Source organism: Gossypium arboreum, chromosome 3 (assembly GCF_025698485.1).
Source record: "Gossypium arboreum isolate Shixiya-1 chromosome 3, ASM2569848v2, whole genome shotgun sequence".
NCBI lineage: Eukaryota > Viridiplantae > Streptophyta > Magnoliopsida > Malvales > Malvaceae > Gossypium > Gossypium arboreum.
The window spans coordinates 23,230,922-23,241,710 of record NC_069072.1 but is presented as its reverse complement, the minus strand read 5'-3'; positions in this window follow the sequence as shown (position 1 = coordinate 23,241,710).

Here is a 10,789-nt window from a genome sequence, read left to right as displayed (position 1 = left end):
TCCTTTATTTTGAATTTGGAAAATCACTAGAAATTGTAAAAAAATAATTATGAGTTAGGAATCATATGAATGAAATCCTAAATTAGACTACTTTTAGGAGAAAGAGACAGGAACATTATCCGAGTCTCGTACTATGAGATAAATAAATTTTAGTCAAGAAAGATTGAAGCTGTCAAATAGCAAAATAGGGGTGATTTGAATAATAAACTGTACTTATTGGCTAGACCATAAAATTTTTAAAATTTTACAGTAAGAAGAGATATGAGTCTAGTTTCTGGAAAAATTAACGGATCTTAATTTGGAGTTCCGTAGCTCTAGATATAAATAATTTAATAACTGTGACTCGAGAAAATAACTTAGCTAGAATTTGAATAATAGAAAGAATATGAAAATAGAATGTTATCGCATTGCTTATTATTTTCGTGCGAGCGTAAAGCTTACTCCCTCTTCACTTCTTTTAGTTTTTTCAAGTCAGCTCGGGGTTGGAGATTGTCAGAGGTAGCATCACACTATCGATCCATTATCCGTAGAGTACTGATATGTGTATGTTAAATGTTTTCAAGTGAGTGGCATGTATAGGGACTTAGTTTTTCTATGATGACTATTGTTGTGATTAGCCAAAGGTATTGGTCTATATTGATTTGTTGTTTATAGCCATGAGATGTGACTTATAATGATTTTGGCTTGTAAGCCTATTTATCCATGATATGTGTTAATGTCTTGTGATGTGGTTATGTGATTGTGCTTGTTCACTGCGTATGAGAAGTATATGGCATGTGTACACGAGGAATGCCTTAGGACCGTTCGAGGTGGTCATGGTCATGGAATGATTGTGTGATATGGTAATAAGTTTTTAGTGCCCTAAACATGTATGTTGATGTATAAGTTAATAACCATAACATAATGGTATAAGTGATTAATAAGATGAAAAAGGTCAAATGTATGTGTGTGCATGTGAAAATGACAAAAAGGCTTGGAAATTAGCCTAAGTTTTGACCACACGGGTAGAGACACGACCGTATGTCTCAGCCGTGTAGAAGACACGACCTCTAGCCACAGGCGTGTGCCTTGGCCGTGTGCCCTTAAACGGATACTGACGTCATAAACAGAGAGTTACACGGGCTAAGGACACGAGCGTGTCCCAAGCCACACGGGCATTTGTGACCACACGGCCCAACCCACACGGGTCCGTGACTCTCCAAAGCAAGAAAAATTGGTTAAGTTGCCTAAAAATTTTCAAAGTTCTCCGTTTAGTCCCGAACCATCCCAATGTATGTTATAAGCTTCGAAGGCCTGTATAAGGGACGTTATGCATGTGTTTGAAAAGTTTTAATTTTGGGCAAAATTTAGTGACCCAATTTTGTATGTTTGTGGATGTTTAAGTTTAGTAATGCCTCAAACCCTGTCTTGGAGTCAGATACAGGTGAGGGGTGTTACATTTAGTGGTATCAGAGCTATAGTTTAGTTGGTTCTCGGACTAACCTAGTATGGATGAGAGTCTATCTATACATGCCACCAATCCGTGATAGTGTGATGTCTCGCGACGCAAATAAGAACCATCTTGTTTGGACAGATGTACTCTCCAACCGAGCTACACCGACCATGTTAAATGTGATGCTAAGGTATTCGGGTAAAGTATAGTCATGATAAGCCTGGAGTCAGAAAATTATGAATAAAAGTTCATGATATACGTGATAACATGTGAGATGAAAGTTCATGTTACGAAGATTACCTATGCTTGTTTGATGTTCATATGATATTGTGCACTTGACTTGTTTGATTAAGTGAATGCGATAAAAAGAAATTCATAAAGGTATGAATAAAGGTTTACAATATTATGTTACGGATAAAAATGTCATTGTCCCGATTGGACATTGAATGTTGATGGATTGCAATGATATCTATGAGTGAGATAAAAGGGATATATTGTAATGAGTTATCTATGTTTAATTGACAGCTTTATGATGTATATGCCTGATTTGCTCGAGTGAACGTATGTATTTGAGTAACTCACCAACTTTATTGATAGAACGAATGTTCGTGTATGCTTGTTTGAATAAGTATGATTGGCAAACTCGCATAGCTTATGTAACACCCCGAACCCGAGACCATCGCCGGTGTCGGACACGAGGGGTTAACAAGCCAAATCCACATATTTCGCCCACCAATTGACATTTCCAGTCAGGCTGGAAAACTGCATCACCGTCGCCTTAAAAATCATATCTCGAGTTTCAAAACTCGGAAACTGGTTTTGTAAATTTTCCCTGAATTTAGACTCATATATCCATCCATGGATTTATTTCTAGAATTTTTGGTCGGGCCAATTGGTACAGTTTATTAGTTAAAGTCACCCATGTTACAGGGATCGACTGCTCTGACCTCCGCGCGTTACAACTTGAATATCTCTCTTTACAGGGATTTAATACTGGTGCCGTTTGTTTCTAATGAAACTAGACTCAAAATGGAATCTGTACATATAAGGCATGACTCCTAATTCTTTCTGGATAATTTATAGTAAATTTTTAAAGTTGCGACAGGGGACCCAGAAACCGTTCTGGCCCTGTCTCATGAAAGCTTTAATATCTCTTAACATGTGACTCCTATGACCGTTTCGTTTCTTCCATATGAAAGTAGACTCATCAAGGTTCATTTACATAGCTTATTCACTATTTAATACCATTCCTAAAAATTTTGGTGATTTTTCACATTCACGTCACTGCAGCTGGCAGCATCTGTTTTTAAGGTAGGTCTTACCTATTTTGTAGTCTCCATGAACCAACTAGTCTTGCCATACATAGGTTCACATATGATCATTTTAACCATACCAATGGCTGATCATGTGACCAACACTCCCATTTCCAATCCATAATCACATCATGACACCATATATATATATATATATACAAACCGCAAATAGTCTAAGTTCGTACTTCACTTTTACGAGCCATTTTCGCATGGCCGTACACATATACATCACAACATATTTGAACCAACAAGGGTAGTCCTATACATGCCATTTCAAAGTTCAACCAAAATTTATACCAAAATGGAGGCTTTGATAGTGTAGATGACTTGACTTTAATGATCCCGAATCCGATTGCTATCGAGCAAAATCTATAAAACAGAGAGCCAAAGCAACGGGTAAGCATTTTATGCTTAGTAAGTCTCAAGGAATAAAATCAGCTTTAATTAAAGCAATACATTCACATAGCCAAATGCATAATTTCATTAATACACATTCACATAATCATTCTTACTTCACACTTCATCATTATATACTTTCACAAGGTATCAACCAATTCAATAGCTGAAATTGTTAGTCGATTGAGCGAATGTTGCTCAAGCATGTCGACTTTTCCAATGCACATATAATCATACCTTATTCTTTGGGCTTTTCGAGCGTACTAATGGAATTTATTACAGCAGCCAACACTCACCTCCAGCCCAAGCTTCTTGAATACAACCGGATATAACCACGTGCATGAATGCCTTGGTCTTAGCCGGATAGAACGACTTCATACGAATGCCTTGGTCTTAGCCCGGATGTAGCCACTAGCACAATTGCCTTGGGTCTTAACCGGATATAATTTCCAGCATAAATGTCGCCGGGACTTAGCCGGATATCATTCAATTGCTCATGCACACATACATCAATAATCATTAGACATTCATGTTTCATTTTCGTTACTAAGGCTCAAACACAAATGTAATCACTAGCATAATCGCCTTCGGGACTTAGCCCGGTATCATTCAAATACTCATACACACATAAATCAATAATCATTACACATCCATATTTCATTTCACATAATTCAAGTAGGGTCACTTCTTGAGGACTTACCTCGGATGTTGTCGAACGGCTTTTACGGCTATTCGATCACTTTTTCCTTCCCCTTGTCCAATTGTGGCCCTCTAAGCTCTTGAGCTAATTCAAACAAATTCAATTTATTAAAACCTCATTATGCTAGCTTATGGCGAATATGACAAGGAGTTTAAATGGTCATATGGCCACCCTTTAGCTTGAATACACAATGGTCATGCACATTTTATACTACATCAAGCAATTCAATACAATTCATTCAAGCATCAAGGAAAAGCTAAGGCCATCAATAGGCTACCTAAGGCCGAATATACTTAGTCATACTTGCACCAATTCAACAATAAATTCCAAGATTTCCACATCATATGTGTACTAGGCCGAATGTACTTGCAATTTCACAAGCATTCTTCAACATTTTCTTCTTTAAACAAACATATTCATCACTTACTTCATAACCAAAACATCATGTGCAAACATATATATACATATATGTGCATGGTCAATTTCAAGGTGTCCCTAGCCATCCAAAACACAAATTTTAACTAACATGCAAGAAGCATGAACCATGCTCATGAATGCATCATGGCGAATACATCACAATCATGCCCTTTCAACTTCAATCATGGTTAAACAAAAGAAAACTCAATGTCTTACTCAAGATGGCTACAAAGAAATTTCAAGAGTAGACAATCCATCATTGCATGCATCATCATCAAGCTTCACACTTAGCATGCAATGGCTTTATCACAATATCAACTTTGACCAAATACCACTTCCATGGCATAACAAGGATTTGAACCATGGCTAACATGAACATCAAGTTGGCAACTAAAACATGCATGAATCTCATGACACAACCTCATACATACCTTAATCTTGGTGCAAGTTTAGCCAAATCTCCTTCTAGATCTCTTCTAAACAAATAAAATGAAGCAAAAATCTCTTCTTCCCCTTAGTTTTGGCTCAAAGAAAGGATGAACAAATTTTTTCTTTCTTCCTTTACAACTCACGGCAATGGGGAGATACCACACTCACACACACATTTTTTTTCATTCTTTTCTTACCCATGCTTATTTGTTTATTATTTCTCCCTAATGCCCAACAAAACATGTTTCATGACATGTTTAGCCCATATTTCTTGGTCATGGCCGCCACCACCTATAAAAGGGAATTTGACATGCAAGTCCATTGTTTTGCATGCATGCTTTAATTAGTCATCACACATTTCCCTATCGTACTTTCAAAGTTCACTACTAAGTCCTTTCTAGTGAAATTCACCTTTATAACACTAAATCAATCATCAAAAAATGTCATACATGAGCATACACATATTATAGGCATCAAAATAAATTTTAAATTATTTTTATGCCTCGGTTTTGTGGTCCCGAAACCACATTCCGACTAGGGTCAATTTTGGGCTGTCACAGCTTAAATAAATGTGCTAAATTGATTGAATCGAGTTATATGACTATAATGATATGTATATGATGATGTGCTGGATGGGAGCTTAGATTGTAGCACACTCATCTATGTCTGTGAAAATGTCACTATAATGATGAAATAGTGTCATATGTATATGCGCATGAGAGACAAGTTAGGGATCTCACGACCCCACCCCCTTACCGGAGTGGTGTTTATAATGATTATACGAGATCTGTGGGATAAGCTCCCAAGTGTAAAACCAAAGAGTTCAGTTGTAGAACAATTATAAATATGATCATAGTTTGTGAATAAATTGATAAGTAAAGATAGAACTAGAAAGGTATCAAGTCGATTTAAAGATTGTTCGGTTTACGAAATATCGTAATGAGAGGAGAAATTAACTTTGGTAAATCGACTGATTCAGACACGATGTTTAAAGAATGTGGCAACTAGAATTCCTTTTGAACTTATTTTCTTCAGTGAAAGAAATAATATGGGATTAATGATGGCAGAAATAGTTGGAGAAATAAATTTTGAAATGTAAGATAACTAAATATGGTAATTTCAGTGAGCAGGTTATGATTGTCTCTCTTGGGGTACTTTATGAGTTTACTTGTTCTCAGAAGTGTTAATGGGCCTATCTATCTTTGGATAAATTGTTATTGCACGAGGATGTTTTCTAATCTTGACATTAGACGAAAGCATTGATAACTCGATTGGTTTATACTCAGTATTGCTCTATTTCTCTCTGGTATTCTGTTACGTTCTGTCTGTTGGGATTTCATGAGAAATTGCACATGATATTATAATTCTGTTTCTTCTAATTGATGCTCTATTTGATATACATATATGGGAAGGTATATTATCCTTGTTGCATTTAATTCCAGTAGGTTGGATTGATGTATTCTTTTGGACTTCTTTATTCTGAAGAATTATCGAGATCCTTCATATTTTTCTTATGAGCGTTGTTCTGGGTTTTTCATTATTATATTGTATCTTGGATTTCTTTATCTTGGTTTTCATGTCATCTCTATTCCTTAAATTATCGATTGTGGCTCATATCCAAATGTGTTCTTTGGCCTATGATGACTAAGTTAATTATGATCATACTTCTGGATGATTATAGTAATGTGGTGATTCCGATATCTGGATTTCTCTAAATCTTCGTGAAAAATTTGACATCAGCAAGGACATAAGTAGTGAAAATGCGAATTTCAATTAGTATGATGGAATTCTTTTTTTCAAGTAAGTTAATTGAAGTTGATGCCTTCAATTGAGGTATCCTTGTTATTTCAGTTAATGCATTTGAAATGGTTTTTGATTAGCGTGAAAAGTGAACTTTGAATGATTACATGTTGAATCGTTCTATCGACTTCAAGAGAGGATTTCTTGAAAGGTCATTTATTGATGATTAAGACCGATTTGGTTGTTCAATCGGTATTGGTTATTGTTTGAAAGATTAAATGAAATATTCATGTCTGGGAATAAAATTTCATTTTGTTACAAATAAAGACTGATGGTCTGAATAAAAAGTGTATATTTCTAAGAAGATTTTGATTTGATCTTAAAGTTGCTAAGAGTGATAAAATTTTCATCTTGTGAAAGTGGAATGGTCTATTACATAGTAGTAAAGCTTTGAATAGATGAGAATGTTGTTAACTAAAGCTTTTGAACTGGGTTAGACTGCATTGAGCAAAGACTTCTTAATTTTCAGTGATGTGCCATTAATCGAAATATGATGTGTTTTAAGACTATAAGGTAATGAAATAGCTTAAAGTATCCAATGTTACGGAAAGGTCTGAATCTGAGATAGCATAGATGATCTGAACCATTGAAAGATGATGAGTTAGTTACTGTATGATCTTTGAGTAAAGAAAAATGTGGTTACAAGGGCTTGGGTAGAAAATCTAGAGTTTATTTAGAAAGTTGTAAGAAAACTCACAGGAGCAATGTAGTGGTACTCGAGTTTGGAACTCGACATTTCTGATCCTTATGTTTGAATACATAGAGTGTTATTCGGATTATTCTTACCTTTGAAAGAGAAAAATGTTTTGTTGCCTGTTGATAAATGTTTGATGAAATCTGCAAATCATTTTGGTACGTGTCGAATTCTCGCTTAACGGATCAATGGAATCATGTATCTTTGGGATTGTCAAATTTCTTGGTATGCTAGTTCTCTTTAAGTGGATGAAGAGCATGATCCAGTTAATGTGTCGCATAGCGAAGAATCGCTTATAATTTCAGTATGAGTGATTTAAGAGCTAATATAAAAAATACATCATTAGTAAAATTTCCTTATCAAATATGGGATAGAAGAGCCTATATGAAAGTTAAACCACTCTTCTCGTAAGATTTTTGGGGACGAAAATCCCGAAAGGGGGGAGAAATGTAACATCCCGAAATAGGGCCTAGTCGGAACAGTGGTTTTGGGACCACAAATCTGATGAGAAAATTTCATTTTTATTATATTTTTATGGTCTATGACTCCTTCGAATAATTTCATGAAAATTTCGTTCGAAAATTTTGACGTTTGGGCACTCAATTTGGTCAAAAGGACTAAATTGTAAAAAGTGTAAAAATTGAGTTCTACATGTTAGAGGTGTCTAATTATTATGATTTTTTTAAATTAAAGGTCCTTAAATGGTAATTAGACCATTTTTAAGTTCGTGGACAAAAATGGACATGGTATGATAGGTTTTTAAAAGTTTTTCATTAAGGGCATTTTAGTAAATTAGTAATTAAATGAATTAAAAAGCCAAAATAAGCCAAATTTGCTATGTTCTTCCTCATGGCTGAATGTCTCATGAAAAACACTATGGCTAGGGTTTTCAAGCTTTCGAAGATCATTTGTAAGTGATCCCGAACATCGTTTTTAATGTTCTTTACATTTTCGAAGTCTTGGTAACATGATCTACTCATTTCTACCATTATTTTGAGCTAGGGTTTATATTTAAAAATTTACCCATGAGTAATATGCATGCATTTTAATGTCTAATGGTAGAAAATGAGTGTTGGGTGTTAAATAAACGACTTTTACTAAGCGATTTTCAATGAAAACGTTTGAAAGGACCATTTTGTAAAAGTTGTAAAATTGGTCATAAAAGGGTGATTTAGTGGAAATTTGGGGCTGTCACAGTTATGAAAATGATTCAGCTAGGCTTAAAATGTAAGGAAATTGAATAAAAATCATTTTACGAGCATTGGGGAAAATGTGCAAATATGTGAAAGTTTAGGGGTCAAAATGAAAATTTGTAAAAATGTGAATTTAGGACCCATATGAATAATGTGACTAATTATTAGGCTAAATGTGATATTATAGATTAAGGAAATCGAGATTCGGGCTTAACTCGGGAAAATACAAGGTTATGGACTAAAATGGTAAACTGTTGTTTCTGGATCCGAGGTAAGTTCGTGTGTTAATAATAAGGCAATAGCATGCATGAATTTTAATTCTCTATTGTTATGACATAAATTGTATGATTTAATATGTTTAAGAGAAGTTGATGAATAGTGTGTATTATATGGAAAATGTTCTGCTTGTTGTGTCAAGTGAAATTGAATGGCAAATTATCATTACATGAATTGAATGTTAAATTACTATTACATGGGTTGTATGTATTGCTACACGGTTGTACCTGACGAGATTTCGACAAGTAAGTTCGAATTACCTAAAGTAAACCTCTAATATGCCTAAATGCATGTTTTATGAATGTGCGATGGTTGTATATAATCATGGCATGAAAATCCATGGAATGTGTTAGTAATAAATATGACAAAATGATAAATGTCTCGGTTGAATGAATAAGAGATATCTGATGGATATACCATTCTTAATTGCTACCAGATCCTGCATGATGCAGAAAAGGATTTAGCCCAGACGAGTAATCCGTTGATCTCAGAATAAAAAAGGATCCTGCCCTGACGGGTGTTCCTAAAGTGATCTAGCCTCCCAAAGAATATGTGTAAATGGATTTAGCATGGACTGGTAATTCAGATCTGAGCTCATTGAGGGTGTTTGTCATGACAAGGGATTTAGCCTGGACTGGTAATCCCTCCGTAAGATGTGAGGTTCGCGGGAGTGCGTGCTTGAAAATGATCACTTGTATGATTTGACGGTAAATGGCCATCCATCAAGATTCTTGAGAAATTTAGTGGGATCAAAATGAGAAATGAGAATGGAAATTCTTGAATTTTTGAGCTCAACTAAGATTAATACTATGATGTTTTGTCATGAGAATAATTTGATGGTTGAGTGCATGTGATAGGGAATTATCCTATACTTGGGATGTATGACTAAGTATGCCCATGAGAAATAATGACTTTTATATTGAGCTCTATTGTGAAAAATGAGTAAGGGATCCATGAAATGGTAAGTTCATAATTAGTTGGAAATGATCTTATAATAGTGAACATTATATTGTACCAAAACAGAATTGAACAGTAGAATTAGTCCTACTTTGAAAATTCACCAAAAATAGTGAAAATTTAGTTAGAGAATGAATTAAATATGAAATGAAATCTTATTGAGTTTAGCTTTACATAAAGAAACGGTATAAGAAAAATAATTTAATATTATGAGATATTCGAATTCCCGTGAGACAAAGTCAGAATGAGTTTGGAATCCCCTGTTCTGACTTTTGAAAATCACTAGAAATTGTAAAAAAAATTATGAGTTATGAATTATATGGATGAAATCCTAAATGAGTCTACTTTCAGTAGAAAGAGACGGGAACATTATCTAAGTTTTGTAATATGAGATAAATAAATTTTAGTGAAGAAAGGTCGAAGTTGTCAAACCACAAAATAGGGGAGATTTGAATAATAAACTGTACTTATTGGTTGGACCAAAAATTCTAAAAATTTTCTAGTAAGAAGAGATGTGAGTGTAGTTTCTGGGAAAATTAACGGATCTTAATTTGTAGTTTTGTAGCTCTCTATATAAATAATTTAATGACTGTGACTAGAGAAAACAACTTAGCTGGTATTTGAATAATAGAAAGAATATGAAAATAGCATGTTATCGCATTGCTTATTATTTTCATGCTAGCTTAGTAAGCGTAAATGTTTTTCAAGTGAGTATTGATTTGTGTATGTTAAATGTTTTCAAGTGAGTGGCATGTATAGGGACTTAGTTTTTCTATGATGACTATTGTTGTGATTAGCCAAAGGTATTGGCTTATATTGATTTGTTGTTTATAGCCATGAGATGTAGCTTATAATGATTTTGGCTTGTAAGCCTATTTATCCATGATATGTGTTAATGTCTTGTGATGTGGTTATGTGATTGTGCTTGTTCACTACGTATGAGAAGTATATGGCATGTGTACATGATGAATGCCTTAGAACCGTTCGAGGCGGTCATGGTCATGGAATGATTGTGTGATATGGTAATAAGTTGTTAGTGCCCTGAACATGGATGTTGATGTATAAGTTAATAACCATAACATAATGGTATAAGTGATTAATAATATGACAAGGTCAAATGTATGTGTGTGCATGTGAAAATGACAAAAAGGCTTGGAAATTAGCCTAAGTTTTAACCACAAG